Consider the following 17909-nt stretch of genomic DNA (forward strand, 5'->3'; position numbering starts at 1 on the left):
AAATAAATGAAATAAGTGAAGTTTTACAGTTGATATTTTCAAAACAGATTCTGCAATTTAAAAAAAAACCTGTAGAAAACTGTGCATCTAAACTCGTAATGCATTCAAATTGTGCAGTTTTTGTTCGGAAACTTAAAAAAAAACTTTTATAAAAGTCCCAAATCGACTATAATTTAAAACGCCCTAGCAGAGCCGAGCACAAACCCTTCACGATGTCTCTAGCACTTAGTGTTTCGTTAAAAACCAATGGTGAACTTACCAACGGTGAACCCATTCACAAACAATAGTAGGACCTTTTTAAGAATGAAATGCTCCAGAAATCATAACACAGGTCCGGATGTCTTTTATGTGAGCGTGTCTGTCCTGGAGAGTGTCTGGAGCCGATGTAGAGGATAATCCTGCACTGCTCCACTTGAATGGCTTAGACGGCATGAGGCGAGGGGTTACGGGGAGGAGCGAGAGACCAGGGGCCGAAACACAAACACACTGCCGAGCATTGACATTGGGATATGACTTTTCAGTGCTATTTCCACCACTGCAGAAACTACATTCAGCTGGCACAAGGATGTTATTTTAAAACATTACTTCTCATTTAGCAGTCTCCTCGAGAGCATATTCGCAGAACTTTCTCTTTTAATCTTTAAAGAAATTACTTTAGTATATTTGCAAAAACTTATAGCATTCCTAAATTAGGATTTTATATCTCCAGGTCTCATCACAGCACAGGTCTCAATCCAAAAACATGATTTTAAGTACTTTTAACATGGCAACAAATGAATATAGATTTTTAAAAAATGTCTAAACCAAATTCAGACAACTAGAAAGCTCATAGAACATGTAGATAATAGCTGGTTTACCACAGCATGTCTACAGCACTTCCCTCTGTTTAATTAAACCTGCAAGCAGCCGTAAAATAACACAACAGCAGGCTCCTGGAGACAATTCTCCACTGGTTTGAGGATCTAACAGAGGTGACAACTTAAATAAATCCAGGAATGAAATGAGGGAATAGTTGTGGTGAGCTGAGCGGAAGATTTCGAGTTTGACTTCTGAATTAAAGAAACGATGGCTCATGTTCCGTGTTAAAAGAAGTAGACAATCAAATCCACATCAATATATGGAGAAATGTACTAATGAAAGGCACAAAATGATAGATGCAGCTGATTCTTTTGTCACCCTTCGATATTCATTTACAAACATCACTTTGTCTGATGTCTTCAGTCTATCTTGCACTGTCAATCACTCATATAAATGACATAATAAATGATCATATTGTTGACCAGTGCAATATTACATAATACTAAACCATCATCATACTTACTGAATAATGAATATGGGTCAAGGACGATGCAAACATCAAAAATTCAAGTTATAAACGTGAAAATTAAACCTATAATCATATTGTGGTTGAAATAATGTTCAGTTGGGCTTCAGTATGACAGATAGATCAGGGTTCAACAATAAGAACTGCCCAGTGGCCCGGGGCCAGCGTGAAAGACGCTCGGGACAGTACACAGGATTGTCACTGGCCCCTTATCGGTCAGTAACGATGAGCACGTTATTTTTTTTTCGTAACCTAGTAACAACCAGTATAGCGAAAAGATCAACACCAACGTCAAACTATGAGGCTAAAAGAAAACGTCGGTTTTTAAAGTCTTGGAAGCAGACAATGCATGTGTACAAAATTAAGAAAAGAAAAAAAAAGTTGTGGTCAGTTTGGCAAGCCATTTTTATAAAAATAATTTAGAATTGCAATGAAATACTGTTGCATGGCAGAAGCTCTGTCACGAAAACAAATTCCTTGTATGTGTGAATAAAGCTGTTTCTGATTCTGATTTTAAAATAGCAATACATTTTCCTTACTGCTTTTATGTTTGCATAAAATCTTGAATTTTGAATTATACATTTATCTACTTTTTAAAAATGTTTAAATTCTAAATTCGCAAGCATTATTTTGCCACATTATTTAAAACATGTGGCTAAGAAATAGCTTTTAACTTTTTCTGTTTTTGGTGGGGCATGTGAAAACTTTGGCAGGGCAAGTAAAAACCTCAATCACTAGCCCGATCGGGCCGGTAGAAAAAATCCTTAGCGTTGAACCCTGTATATTCACCCATTCATATTCCTTCAGCTTATTTATAAGGGGTCACCACAGTAGTATGAACCGCCAGCATATGTTTTAAACAGCGGATGACCTTCCAGCCGCAACCTAGTACTGGAAAACTCTAATACATTCACACACTCATACACTATGGCCAGTTTTGTAACCCAATTAGTACATATGTTTGGTCTGTGGAGGAAACCGGAGCACACGGATAAAACCCACGCCAACACGGGGAGAACATGCAAACTCCACACAGAAATGCCAATCAGGCCTGCTTAGACCCGAACCAGTGACCTTCTTGCTGTGAGACGACAGTGCTAACCACTGAGCCACCGTGCCGCCACTATTACAGATATAGTAATGTACAAATGAAGTTGCATTAATGTTCAATCACCTCCAGGCCAGTCCAATTTTCCAACACAATCTCAAGGCAATTCGTAACTTTTTGGTTTAGTGGCTAATTCGTCTGAATTCGTACGTCTATTTTGTACAATTTAGTACGATTTGCTCATCACCCACTGACGGTTGGGGTTAGGGGTGGGGTTGGGTGCCACACCCCTTTGTTGAAATCGCACATTTTTTTATACGACTGAACTCGTACGAATTAGCCACTAAACTGGCCAAACGTAAAATACTTACGTTTCCTCGTGAGATCAGGCTGAATTTTCCCACACCACACTCCTTATCTATTGTCTTTATGGAGCTTGTGCTTATGATGAAGGAATCCCAGTCCCCAAACTGTTCCCACAAAGTTAGTAGCATTAAATTGTCCAAGATATATTGGTCTGCTGAAGCCTCAAGAGTTCCTTCCAGTAACTATGTTTCTATCCAAAAAATGCGAAGTACATTTATGCACAAAACTAGAATATCTCATAAAACATTTGCGAATAAAGCAGCGATTCCATCCAAAGAGTGAAAAAGGACATGATTGTAGCTTCCTGAAAAACTTGAGTTTTCTGTCGTAGGAAAACCCACTGTGGGACTTTTTTCTCCTATAATACTTGTCTTTAAAGATCTTGTGCTTATGTTGAACAGGAATGTTTTACTTTTGATACAAGACAGATAACAGACAAACAAATAAATCAATGCTAATTATAACGATATACTAAACAAACATGCTAAATGAACAGCTCTGATATTTTCATTTATATTCATCAGTCTGTCATGTATTCAAGCTATTTTAAAGCATGCAAAAACCCGAAAGGTCAGACCTGCTGCTTATAATCTGGTTTAGTTTAGATTCAGTTGACCTTCATGAACACCGCAGAAACTACTGTCAAACAATAAATGAAGGTCTTTAGGGAGAGCTGGGGGCAAACGGGATCAGGACAGATAATAATTGGGACTGTACTACAGATGTGAGTGCCAAAATAGTTCATTTCTGAAGCGCTTGAATGCTGCACTGAATTGTGAGAAGAACTAGTGTGCAATGTCAGTGTCTCCTAAAACGCCATAAGGATAGTTTTCCCAGTAAAGTGTTAACCAGTGCCTGGTGGTGAATGAAACTACCGCACATATATGTAAACCTATTATAGTAAGCAGATTTTAGAGACTGCTGCTAAAAATATCCCATGCATGCATGCGTTTGGAGGTCTGTAGACAAGACTCTAAGATCTGTGATTCAAAAGAGACTTTTGATTTTATATAAAATTCCTTTGAAAAGTTTTATAGTGTTTAAAAAAATGGCTTAGAGAATCCACAATGCATGTATAAAGTTTTTGCAGAAATGCACTAAAATTGTGAAACTACTGAAAAATTAAAGTTTAAAGATTTGCTCTGCCTACAGTGCATCCGGAAAGTATTGATAGCGCTTCTTTTTTCCATTTTTTTATGTTACTGCTTTATTCCAAAATGGATTAAATTAATTTATTTCCTCAAAATTCTACACACAATACTCCATGATGACGATGTGAAAAAAGAGTTCTTGAAATTGTTGCAAATTTATTTAAAATAAAAAAGCTGAAAAATCACATGTACATCAGTATTCACAGCTCTAAATTGAGCTCAGGTACATTCTGTTTCCACTGATCATTCTTGAGATGTTTCAGCAGCTTCATTGGAGTTCATCTGTGGTCAATTCAGTTGATTGGACATGATTTGAAAAGGCTACACCTGCCTATATAAGGTCGCAGGGTTAACAGTGCATGTCTAAGCACAAACCAAGCATGAAGACAAAGGAATTGTCTGTAGACCTCCGAGACAGGATTGTCTGAAGGCACAAGGTTGGGGAAGGTTACAGGAAAAAATTCTGCTGCTCTGAAATTTCCAATGAGTACAGCGGCCTCTATCATCCGCAAGTGGAAGATGTTTAACCAGGACTCTTCCTAGAGCCATCTAAGCTAAGTAATCTGGGGAGAAGGGCCTTAGTCAAGGTCAAGGAGGTGATCAATAACCCGACGGTCACTCTGTCTGAGCTCCAGCGTTCTTCTGTGGAGAGAGGAGAACCTTACAGAAGGACAACCATCTGTGCAGCAATCCACCAGGCCTGTATGGTAGAGTGGCCAGACGGAAGCCACTCACTGCCTGGAATTTGCCAAAAGGCATCTGAAGACTCTCAGACCATAAGAAACTAAACTCTCTGCTCTGATGACTCTTTGGAGTGAATGCCAGGCGTTACGTTTGAAGAAAAGCAGGCAGCGCTAATCACCAGGCTAATTCAATCCCTACAGTGAAGCATGGTGGTGACAGCATCATGCTGTGGGGATGTTTTTCAGCAGCAGGAACTGAAAGACTAGTCAGGATAGAGGGAAAGATGAACGCAGCAATGTACAGAGACATCCTGAATGAAGACCTGCTTCAGAAAGCTCTTGACCTCAGACTGGGGCGACAGTTCTTCTTTTAGCAGGACAATGACCAAAAGCACACCGCCAAAACATCAATGGAGTGGCTTCACAACAACTTAGTGAATGTCCTTGAGTGGCCCAGCCAGAGCCCAGACCTAAATCCTATTGAACATCTGTGGAGAAATCTGAAAATGGCTGTACATCGTCGCTTCCCATCTAACCTGATAGAGCTTGAGAGGGACTGTGAAGAGGAATGGGCAAACATTCTCAAAGACAGGTGTGCCAAGCTTGTGGCATCATATTCAAAAAGACTTGAGGCTGTAATTGCTGCCAAAGGTGCGTCAACAAAGTATTGAGCTAAGGCTGTGAACACTAATGTACATGTGATTTTTCTGCTTTTTTATTTTAATAAATTTGCAACAATTTCAAAAACTCTTTTCTCACATTGTCATTATGGAGTATTGTGTGTGAAATTTTGAGGAAAGAAATTAATTTAATTCATTTTGGAATAAGGCTGTAACATTAAAAATGTGGAAAAATTGAAGCTATGAATACTTTCCGGATGCACTGTAAATGCTCACTCGCTGTATCCAGACAGTCATTTCAGTGTTTCACAGTGCATTTCAGCTAGCTAAAAAGGTAGTTAAAACTAAATATGATCACAATGAGTAAACATCATTTAAAAATATGAACGCATGCTTGATCGCATGGTCTGCTTGTTTTTTCATACGAAAAGCCAATTTTACGCTTGTCTCATCATTTAATGACTTACTGCTGCAATGACTGCTTCAAAAAGACTACTTTAAATATAAATCAGTTTGCTTTTCACAGACGGTAATACTGAAAAGTTAATTGGGGCAGACAAATGAGGCAAAACCTATAATAAGCAGAGTTTACACAGGAAAGAGGCATGTTTGTGCAAAAAACTGGGTCCCACTTTATATTAAGTGGCCTTAACTAATATGTACTTACAAAGGAATTTGTTACAATGTACTTATTGTGTAAATACATGTATTTACTGTGTACTTATGCTTGATTAAATACAATTATGTCATTACATCTGTATATAACTTTTGTAATTACATTTGTAAATACACTGCTGACCATCCCTTACACCTTAACCCACCCTTAAACTCACCCATGCCACCAAACCTGTCAATAACCCAACCTCTATCCCAACTCAAATGCACCACAAGTGTTCTCAAATACATTATAAACACAGTAAGTACATTGTATTTATTTTTTTGATGCAAGTACATAGTAGTTAAGGACACTTAATATAAAGTGGGACCAAAAACTGTTTTACATACACTAAAATAATTCACAGAAGCTTGTTATTAGTGACACTAATTGAAAATATGGATAAAGCGTAATTATGAAAATATGGAGTGGCTATTATTATATAGCAAATAATAAGAATTTAGTACATAGAAATGACTTTCAAATGCCAATCAGAATAAAACACACACATCAACATGGAATTAAAAAAAAAATGAAGTCAGATCGGGACGCCTCTCTATATTGCATAGATATACACACTAGATGTCACGCACGCTCATGTTCCCTATTGGAAGGAATGCGTCAATAGAGCCTCCATTTTGGTACCGGGTAGCACTCCTTTGAATGTGGGACCAAGGTCCCTGCAGCCATAGATATACACACACACACACACACACACACACACACACACACACACACACACACACACATATATATATCTCCATGATCAGGAGGTTTCCCGGTGCGTAGCCCCTAAATGATTTACATTTGCTAAATGCCAGAATAATGAGAGACTTTTTTTTTGAGAACTTTTCATTAATTTCTAGAGAGTCAAATGTTTACACACATTTACCTGGGTTTTTTTTTAGCTTTGCTTTTAAACTATATAACTTTGGTCAAATGTTTTGGGTATCCTTCCACAAGCTTCTCACAATAGTTTGAAGGAATTTTGGCCCATTCCTCAGAATTGGTGTAACTCAGTCAGATTTGTTGGCTTTCTTGCTCGCACAAGCTTTTTCAACTCTGCCCACAAATTTTCCATAGGATTGAGTTCAGGGCTTTGTGATGGCCACTCCAAAAATTTCCCTCTGTTGTCCTTAAAGCACATTTTAACTAATTTGGCAGCATGCTTAGGGTCATGGTCTGTTCGGAAGACCCATTTGTGGCCAAGTTTTAATTTCCTGGCTGATGTCTTGAGATGTTGCTTCAGTATTTCTACATACTGTTCTTTCTTCATGATGCAATCTATGCTGTGAAGTGGACCAGTCCCTCCTGCAGCAAAACAGCCCCACAACATGATGCTGCCGCCCCCATACCTCACAGTTGGGATGGTGTTTCTAGGCTTGTAAGCTTTCCTCTTTGTCCTCCAAATGTAACACTGGTCATTATGGCCAAACAGTTCAATCTTAGTTCCATCAGACCACAGGACATGTCTCCAAAATATCGTCTTTTTCCCAGTGTGATTTAGCAAATTGTAATCTGGCTTTGTTGATGATTCTGGCTTGATGATTTTCCCATGTCTTCACACAAGGAAGCAGTGTGTTTGAGCTTTTCCTTAAATACTATTCTACAGTTGTGCCTACAATTAACTCAAATGTTGTCAATCAGCCAATCAGAAACTTCTAAAACCTTGACACCATCACCTGAGCTTTCTCAGAGGCAGAATAATCTTATTGTATGTAAACTTGACTTTCAAGAAAAGTTTTAACAATTTCTCAAAAGATATCCCTCTCGTCATTCTGCTATTAAGCAGAACAGAAGCAAATATGCTAATCGTAACTTACCAAAAAGAGAAAAAGTTGAGTCACATTAACATCTGACGTTTTGAAATGGTTATGTGCCTTTTTATTCAGTGTATGTAAACTTCTGATTTCAACTGTACCTATACCGCATGTATACTGTGGGGGAAACCGGAGCACCCGGAGGAAACCCACACCAACAAGGGGAGAACATGCAAATTCCAAACAGAAATGCCAACTGACCCAGCCGGTGCTCGAACCAGCAATCTTCTTGCAGTGAGGCAACAGTCCTAACCACTGAGCCACCGTGCTGCCCTCCTGAAGAAAAATGAATTAATGAATCTCCACAGCTTCTGATAATCGATACTATTTTGAGTCCACAAATTGCTAAAAATGCTGTGTTTACCTTAGTTATGACTGAATTCAGATCTTGTTACAACTCTAAAACAGTTCAATGACAAGCAGGATCTGTTCATAGGCCAATAATAACCTCATATCGAAATGGACTACATGTTGGGTTTGAGCGAGTGTGTGAGGAGTTCGAGTGTGAAAGCGGTGGATACTCCAGGTTCCTCTCTAAGCAGATCACAGCTAATAACCCGCAGCTTACAGCATGTAAGAAAAGCATGCTGGGAGTTGCCAGGAGACAGCGTTGCCTCAGATAGAGCTCCGTCTGATTGGCCGAGCCGTGATTAAGCAGGTCACATGACTGCTGGAGGTTCAGGGCTCTGATGTAATGTGGAAGAACGGCCATTAAGAGATTAATCAGAGAGAGAGGGAGCATTTCCTGATGCACTGTGAACAGCACCACAACATTAGGTCATTTAAAAAAAAATAACATTAAGTAAATTTAAGGTTTTTGTATATTATGTTACTATAAAATGATTTGCTCTCCAGTGAAATTTAAATTATATATATATATATATATATATATATATATATATATATATATATATATATATATATATATATATATATTAATACTATATATAGGGAAAAGCAACACATTTCAATAATATAATGTAATAACTAATTTATTTTGTCTTTGCCATTATAACAGTAAATTATCTTTGACTGGTTATTTTGCAAGACAATAGTATTCAGATTAATTAAGAGATTAATCAGAGAGAGGGAGCATTTCCTGATGCACTGTGAACAGCACCACAACATTAGGTCATTAAAAAAAATAACATTAAGTGAATTTAAGGTTTTTGTATATTATGTTACTATAAAATGATTTGCTCTCCAGTGAAATTTAAATTATATATATATTAATACTATACACTGTTAACCCTTACTGTAGATTATGAAGTAAATAACTGTAAAATAGCCAGTGTTAAGCTGTAATGAAAAGAAACAGTATTTTACTGTAAAAGGAGCAGGATTTGTATGAAATTCTGTAGTGCAAAGAATAAATTACAGTAATTTACTCTATGTACCATTACAGATATTTACTGTGATAATAAATGGTAAATTACTGTTCAACCATTACTGCCCCATCTACTCTGATGCTTTATGTTGCTATTTTATATTTATTTTATCTCTGTGTTTTCTTTGGTTCCTTTTATGTTTTTAACATTGAGTATCAAGAGTCAACCAATGCCACAGAGCTTATTAAAAGGTAAGTGTAAGATATGGACGAAATGCATTTAAAGGCAAAAATATTCACACAGAGCAAAGAAATTGTCACAATAATTTTTATAACTTTGTTTACTTTTTCTATAATTAATCTAATTTAATTGCCTAGTTTGACCTATAGTTAAGATTTTAAATTGCACTTTCAACTGAATATTAGTATTTTGCTAAATAACTAGTAAAAATGTGTTATTTAAAAAAAAAAAAAATATATATATATATATATATATATATATATATATATATATATATATATATATATATCTTAAACAACACGCACATACATTTTTGCAGGGACTCAATGAATTTGTCTGGAAAACTGGCAAGTAAAAGTGCCATTAACAGTATAAAGGCTTTCCTATATGTCATGATTTATATATTGTATAAATCATGATATTTGTTGTGTTTTTTATTATTACTACAGATTTGGAACGACATGAGAATCGGATTATTTATTTATTTATTTTTTTTCTATGGATGAAGTTTATATTATAGTATATTTTTATTGTTTTATTAAACGATATGTGCATAACTGTGATAAATGTAGGCAGTTGCTTTGAAAATATGCTATGTACTAGGGGTGTCAAACTCCTGGAAGGCCACAGCCTAGAATTTAGTTCCAGCCCTGCTTCAACACACTACCTTTAGATTTAGTTTGATCAGGTGTGTTTAATTTGTATAACTGCACTGTTACTCTGTAGATTGTGCAGTAAATAACTGTAAAAAACAATGATTTAGGCATCACCACACACTCCCACAGGCTGTCCGTCTTATTCTAAACACAAAGGTGTTAGAAAGAGTTTTCAGAAAATGCTGGCCCTTTAAGAGAGCCAGGTGTTTGATTTGTTTACTGCTGAGTGTGCTCTATTCTCTGTCTATCAATTCAGATGTTGAGTCTGATATGTTTTAGGCTTTAAATAAGAATCTAAAATGAGTAAGTAAAATGTGTTCAAATGTTTTTGAGGGTTTATAAAATAAGGCTGTGTTTTAAGTTATATTGTTGTTATCTTGAACTGTGTACTTGAAAGCTACATTGTTGTTATCTTGAACTGTGTACTTGAAAGCTACATTGTTAGCTAGTTAGCCTCTCCTCATATAACTTCTTACATTACTTTTGTTTAAGTATATGTATTTATTGGATATTGCATACTGTCATAATGTACAGATGCTAACAGTTGTATGTATCTTTCTGGCAACTAAGCCAAAATTAAATTCCATCATCTCAGTAAGGTAACATGTGCACATCATCACAGGGAATCACAAAAACATGATACACATAGCCATCCACACACAAAAGCTCCCCTGTCCGGTCCCAGGTTGTGAGTTTGTTACTAAGTATTTTTCAGAGCAGTGTTTCCATCTATGAATTTATATTAGAAACAATAAAAAAGTTTGTTGTCATGAGATAATTATAACAATAAAAGATTGGATCCTTTGGTTTTTCGGTGTTGCCAACTTTATTTTTGTTTTCTATAATTATTTTAAACTTTTTGAGATTTGACAGAGCTTTTAATTATTTAATACTTTAAAATTTAAAATGATTATTTTGTGTTTTTTGCTGTTCAGTTTTTTTTTTTTTTTTTGCATGGTCAGCATTGAGGAGAGAGTAACACATTTCACTGCAGCACTTTGTGTGTGTGTGTGTGTGTTTATTGGATATGTGATTGTGATAAATGTTAGCAGTTGCTTTAAAAGTATGCTATATACCAGGGGTGCTTAATCCTGTTCCTGGAGATCTACCTTCCAGCAGATTTCAGTTGCTACCCATATCAAACACACCTAAACCAATTAATTAGGACTTGAACACCACGTGATAATTACAGGCAGGTGTGTTTGATATGGGTAGCAACTGAAATCTGCAGGAACGTAGCTCTCCAGGAACAGGATTAAGCACCCCTGCTGTATACCATGGTTTTAGTTCCCACCCTGTTTCAACATTACCTGTAGATTTCTAACAAGCCTTAATTAGTTTTATCAGGTGTGTTTAATTAGAGTTACAGCTTAAAGTCCCAGTCACACTGCACTTTTCTCCCTATAGACTTCCATTCATACGCATGTGAATGCTGCAGACCTGGAATGCAAACTCATGCGAAAAATTTTACAGTTTGCAGCATTGAAGAGTTCAAGCTTGGAGAACTCTGAAATGCGAAATCACATCATGGGATTGCTTGAGACTAATCAAAGATCAAACCATGACCTCTCTGAACAAAAATTATGGACCAGTTGCTTGCTTTTTTTAATCTCTAAATATTTTGTTTAATCCCACTCCTTTTCGCAGAGCCATATGACAGAATTTTGCATGCTTAAACGTTAGTTTGACTGCAGCCTTGCTGTGCAGACCTGGGGCTCTCAGTAATATGCAAGATGATATTTATATCTGCTGATTTCTTAATTTTGTTATACATTTTCTGTTTTATATTTGTTTGCTGCCAAAACAATAAAATAAATTTGTCAGAATTTACAACTTAATTAATTTAAAGAATTAATAACAGGTAAGAATACTAATTAATTTTAGTAACACCTTGACATACTATTGTGTATGCAGTATAATGCTGTGAGTTGTAACACTACAGTACAGTAATTAACTGTACACAGTTTCCAGTTAGTTACCACTACTGCTCTATTACAGTAATTAACTGGCAACACTGTTGCCAGCTACTCACTGCAATGGTTCGGTTACAGTAAACAACTGGCAACACTGTTGCCAGCCACTCACTGTAATGGTTCAGTTTCAGTAATTAACTGGCAACACTGTTGCCAGTTACTTACTGTAACCAAACTTTTACAGTGAGTAGCTGGCAACAGTGTTGCCAGTGTTCTACTGTAAAAAAGCCTGGTAAGGTCTAACAGTGTATATATATATATATATATATATATATATATATATATATATATATATATATATATATATATATATATAGTATTAATCCGTTAGGATTACCTAAATGATTTACTTTTGCTAAATGCCAGAATAATGATATGATTTGTTGTTATGTTGTGTTTTCCCTAAACAAGCAATAATTAAAATTAAATGTGCTTTCAATGAGACACTGAAATTAATTGTTCTTAATAAAGATTTTTTTCTTGACTTTTTGAAATGCCAAATGTACCTGTAATTCACCCATATATACAGTTGAAACCAGAAGTTTACATACACAGTATAAAAAGGCACATAACCATTGAAAAAAAAGTCAGCTGTTAATGTGACTCAACTTTTTTCTCTTTTAGGTAAGTTAGGATTATCAAATGTGTTTCTGTTCTGCTTAATAGCAGAATAATGAGAGATATTTTTTGAGAAATTGTTTTCTTGAAGATCAAGTTTGCATACAATAAGATTATTCTGCCTCTGAGAAAGCTCAGGTGATGGTGTCAAGGTTTTAGAAGTTTCTGATTGGCTGATTGACAACATTTGAGTTAATTGTAGGCACAACTGTACAATAGTATTTAAGGAAAAGCTCAAACACACTGCTTCCTTGTGTGACAACATGGGGAAATCAACAAGCCAGAATCAACAACAACGCCAGATTACAATTTGCTGAATCACACTGGGAAAAAGACTCATTTCTGGAGACATGTCCTGTGCTCTGATGGAACTAAGATTGAACTGTTTTTCCATAATGACCAGTGTTACATTCTGAGGACAAAGAGGAAAGCTTACAAGCCTGGGAACACCATCCCAACTGTGAAGTATGGGGGCGGCAGCATCATGTTGTGGGGCTGTTTTGCTGCAGGAGGGACTGGTCCACTTCACAGCATAGATGGCATCATGAAGAAAGAACATTACGTAGAAATACTGAAGCAACATCTTAAGACATCAGCCAGGAAATTAAAACTTGGCCACAAATGGGTCTTCCGAACAGACCATGACCCTAAGCATGCTGCCAAATTAGTTAAAATGTGCTTTAAGGACAACAGAGTGAATGTTTTGGAGTGGCCATCACAAAGGCCTGAATTTAATCCTATAGAAAAATTATGGGCACAGTTGAGAAAGCTTGTGCGAGCAAGAAAGCCAACAAATCTGACTGAGTTACACCAATTCTGTCAGGAGGTATGGGCCAAAATTCCTTTAAACTATTGTGAGAAGCTTGTGGAAGGACGCCCAAAACATTTGACCAAAGTTATACAGTTTAAAAGCAAAGCTAAACAAATATCAAGGAAATGTGTGTAAACTTTTGACTGTCTAGAAATTAATAAAAATTCTCAAAAAAAAAAAAATTCTCTCATTATTCTGGCACTTAAGAAATGTAAATGATTTAGGTAATCCTTATAGACCTAAAATAGTAAACATTAAGTATGATTTACCATCAGACATTTTTTTTTTTTTTGGTTATGTTCCTTTTTTTAGAGTGTATGTAAACTTCTGGTTTCAACTGTATATATTGTGATATGAATACAATTTCACTAGATGACTTGAATAACTATTTGGAAAGAATTTCTAATGTTAGATTATGACTGGAATGATTCTGTAGGGGAGTACATCTCCTCGATAATAAAGACACTGTCACTTTATCATATTTACAAGCTTTTCGCACTATATACTGTTTGGCATCTGCAAAACTCTTTGCCATGTGCCCTTAAGTGTAATAGTGTTGTTTACAAATGTTTTTACTTAGATTTTCAGATTACATTATATGCATAATTGTATTTACTTTAATTTCTTTTTAAAATTCTACTTTTTGTATTAATATTACTTTAGGCACCTAGACTCTGAGAGTAACACAGTTTCGATTCTCTGTATGTCCTGCGCATGTGGTTGAGTTGACAATAAAGCTGACTTTAACTTTAATCTGCAAATGTTTTTAACTTTTTAAAGTTACAGAAGTTACAATTTCTCATGCCTGAATGCTTTTAAAACCCTCACACAGTCACAGGACTCCGAAAACAAATGATCAATTATAATGCAGACTCATTCATTTATTGATCTTCGACTTAGTCTCTTACTTATCAGGGGTCACAACAACAGAATGAACTGCCAACTTATCCAGCAATTTTTTTTTATTCAGTTGATGCGCCGCAACCCAGTACTGGGAAACACCCATACACTGTCATACACTACAGCCAATTTAGTTTAACAAATTCACCTATAGCGCATGTGTTTGGACTGTGGGGGAAACCAGAGCACCCAGAGGAAACCCACGCCAACATGGGGGGAACATGCAAACTCCACACGGAAATGCCAAATGGGCAAGCCAGGACTCGAACCAGTGACTTTCTTGCTCTGAGGCTAACCACTGAGCCACCATGGCACCCTACTTAACTCAACATTGCATATTCTCATTCTGTGAATGATCACATTGCAATATAAATACTGAAACGATATATTGTGCAGCCCAAATACACCCAGATGAGTCTGTCTGTCAGTGTGTTTCATCGGCTCGCTATCGAGTGCTTGCAGCATCTGTAAGTGAAGCAGCAGTTTCCATTTAAAGCTTTGCAATGAGCTTAAAGAGTCGAACGGCTTCTTCAAGCGTTACTTATACATCTGAAGGAGGATGAGACGTGACCTCTCTGGTGTTGACGCTTGCTGTGAGAACACTTCTTTTCATTTTACAAACATTTCACATTTCCTGCCTTTTATATGTGTTGCATTTAGCAAGAAATGACTCGACATTTTTCAAGAGTTACTCAACTGCATCTCTGCAGACCTATAGTTGACCCACAGCTTACCATAGCAGCAGATGTAAACAGATCCTGAAAGAGGTATGTGGAGTTATTCATCCTTATTTACCTGAGAAGATATTTTTTTCAACGGTAATCTTAAAGGGATGGCTTACCCAAAAATCCTGTCATCATTTCGTTCACTGTTTACTTGTTTCAAATCTGAGTTTCTTTCTTCTGTTGGACACAAAAGAAGATATTTTGAAGAATGCTGGAGACCTCTAACCCCTGACTTTAGTGTTTGTTTTTCCTACATTGGAAGTCAATTGTTATACAGTATGGAAAATAAGTATTGGACACGACACCATTTTTCTCAGAAAACCTATTTGCTTTACATAGGTGCTGTTGACTTGAAATATTCACTGCATGTTGGTAGAAACCAAGGAAATCTATATACTGTATGCAAAGAAAACAAATCTAATTAGTTTACAAATTAAGTTATGTGAAATTAAATGAAATTTAGTATTGAACACATGAAGAAAGGGAGGTGTAGAAAGGCAGTGAAAGCCCGGACAGCAGCTGAAATTAGAGATCTGCGCGGGACTAAATTTTGAATCCCGCTCCCGCCCGCACCTGCCAGGTTTTAACCCGAACCCGACCGCTCCCGCTTATATTAAGAATTTATTGTCCCGCTGCCCGACCCGCCCCGTTTTCAGCCCGCCGCGCCCGATCCCGCTAAACAGCGGGGCAGAACAAAACCGAAAATCCCCCAGCTATACAGTCCAGACAGCCAAGCTGTCTGTATAAACACACTCACACACAGCACCAAGCACACACAAACAGACAAATCTCTCTCTCTCTCATACGCGCGCGCGCACTAACACACACACAAGCACCAAGCAGACACACAGGCGTTTGCTGTTATATCAAGTCAAAGGCTTGTAATACCATGTATCAAGTACCAATGTAATACCAAAAGGTTTTATATAAAGGTATATAAACACTGAGTCACGCCAGCTCCGGGCCGCAGCGCACATTACTCTCGGACCGATTCCGGCGCGGATGCGGCAGGAATCGGGCAGTGAGTCCACAAGCATCCGGAGTCCGGCAGCCGGAGCCGGGCTGAGTGGTTAGTCTCTGGCAGGCGAGAATCTAGCCGGAACTGGGCCGAGTGTATTTTGCTATCTGGGAAAGCTCTCTCTCTCTCTCATTCGCGCGCACGCACTAACATACACACACACAAGCACCAAGCACACACACAGGCAAAGCTCGCTCGCTCGCTCTCTCTCTCTCTCTCTCTCTCTCTCTCTCTCATTCGCATAGCAATATCCGCGATATCGCTAGACAGCCCGCTCCCGTCCCAAATTAAACCTGTTACCGACCGCTCCCGCGATTTATTCGGAAATTTATTCCCGCGCCGCAGAAATCTGGTCGGGTCCTGCGGCGCCCATGGGACAGCCGCGGGAATGCAGACCTCTAGCTGAAATCTCTTAGTAGTTCTTCAGCAACCCTCTGCCCTGATTCAGTGTAAATGAATATCAACTGGTTCAGTCCAACATCTACATTAGCAGGAGGATGAAACCAGGGTGGACATTTCAGCAAGACAATGATACAAAACACAGCCGAGGAGACTCTCAGATGCTTTCAGAGAAAGAAAATCAAGCTGTAGAATGGCCCAACCAATCACCTGAGCTGAATCCGATAGAAAATACAAATTAAAGCTCAGATTTAATAGTTGAGACCCACAGAAGCATCAAGATTTTGACACTGTTGAAGTCTGTGAGAAACTCACACCTGAGCAATACATGTGACTTCATTCTCTATATGAGAGGCGACTTTAAGCTGCCATCATCAAAACAAAAAGCCTTTTATATAAAGTATTACAATTCAGTAGTTCAGTATTCAGGGAGAACCACCAACAATCAACAATGCGTGATCAAATGGTGTCATGGCTTTTCAGGCAAAAAATGTGGTTATAATGGAAGTCAATGGGGCAAAAACAGCCCCCAACATAATGAAAGGGTAGTAAATTTGCCCAGAGTCTATTGTTGAGTTTTTTTGCACGCATTTTCCCAGAATATGTATCAAATTAAGATTTGTCACCAAAAATCATTCCATTTGCTGAAACAGAGAAAGTTGTGGCCAAAAAAAAGTCTCAGAAACATCCTAGAGTGAATGGAAACATCCCCAACACAGGGGGTTAATAAATTTAAATAATAAAATTATATATAAGAATGACAATTATAATAAAAAGACATCTTAAACGATCATAAATCAGCCTTTAGGTCAAGCTGTTTGATCTGCTGGCGCCCCCTGCCTGCCAAACACAGCAGCGCCTGAAATACCTTTCCAATTAAAAGCAAAAGAAAACTCAGGATTGGGGCATTAATGATTCATTGGTCGATCATTAACTGTTTTAATGACTAGTGGACTATAGTGAGGTGTGGAAGCAGTTAATTCAGCCATTAAATGAGACTTTTAGCACTCATTAATCCAGTTAGAGCTATTCATTGATCTTATTTTCTCTAGTAAATAAAAATCATTACAGTGCTAAGTGAACTGTGTTAGACAATTGACCACATTTTTGGTGTAGGCTTGTTGGAGCAACTCTTTTGCACATTTACAAGTTTGATAAAAGAAGTAGCAATCTATCTATCTATCTATCTATCTATCTATCTATCTATCTATCTATCTATCTATCTATCTATCTATCTATCTATCTATCTATCTATCTATCTATCTATCTATCTATCTATCTATCTATCTGTGTGTCTATCTATCTATCTATCTATCTATCTATCTATCTATCTATCTATCTATCTATCTATCTATCTATCTATCTATCTATCTATCTATCTATCTATCTATCTATCTATCTATCTATCTATCTGTGTGTCTATCTATCTATCTATCTATCTATCTATCTATCTATCTATCTATCTATCTATCTATCTATCTATCTATCTATCTATCTATCTATCTATCTATCTATCTATCTATCTATCTATCTGTCTATCTATCTGTGTGTCTATCTATCTATCTATCTATCTA

At 37.1% G+C, this 17909-nt stretch overlaps 1 protein-coding gene across 3 annotated transcripts in view; it reads right to left on the reverse strand.

Moving 5' to 3' along the window:
- Nucleotides 1–17909, reverse strand: part of pacsin1a (protein kinase C and casein kinase substrate in neurons 1a) — a 59954-nt gene that overhangs the window by 33055 nt on the left and 8990 nt on the right. The window contains exon 1 of one of the 3 annotated variants that reach the window (NM_001328357.2): nt 260–417. The exons of the other annotated variants lie outside the window; for them this stretch is intronic. The gene's annotated coding sequence lies outside the window, so the exon portion shown is untranslated. Of the gene's footprint in view, nt 1–259; nt 418–17909 lie in introns of those variants that run through there. 3 annotated transcript variants of the gene reach the window in all.

Source organism: Danio rerio, chromosome 23, assembly GCF_052040795.2.
Source record: "Danio rerio strain M-AB ecotype USA chromosome 23, GRCz13ab, whole genome shotgun sequence".
NCBI lineage: Eukaryota > Metazoa > Chordata > Actinopteri > Cypriniformes > Danionidae > Danio > Danio rerio.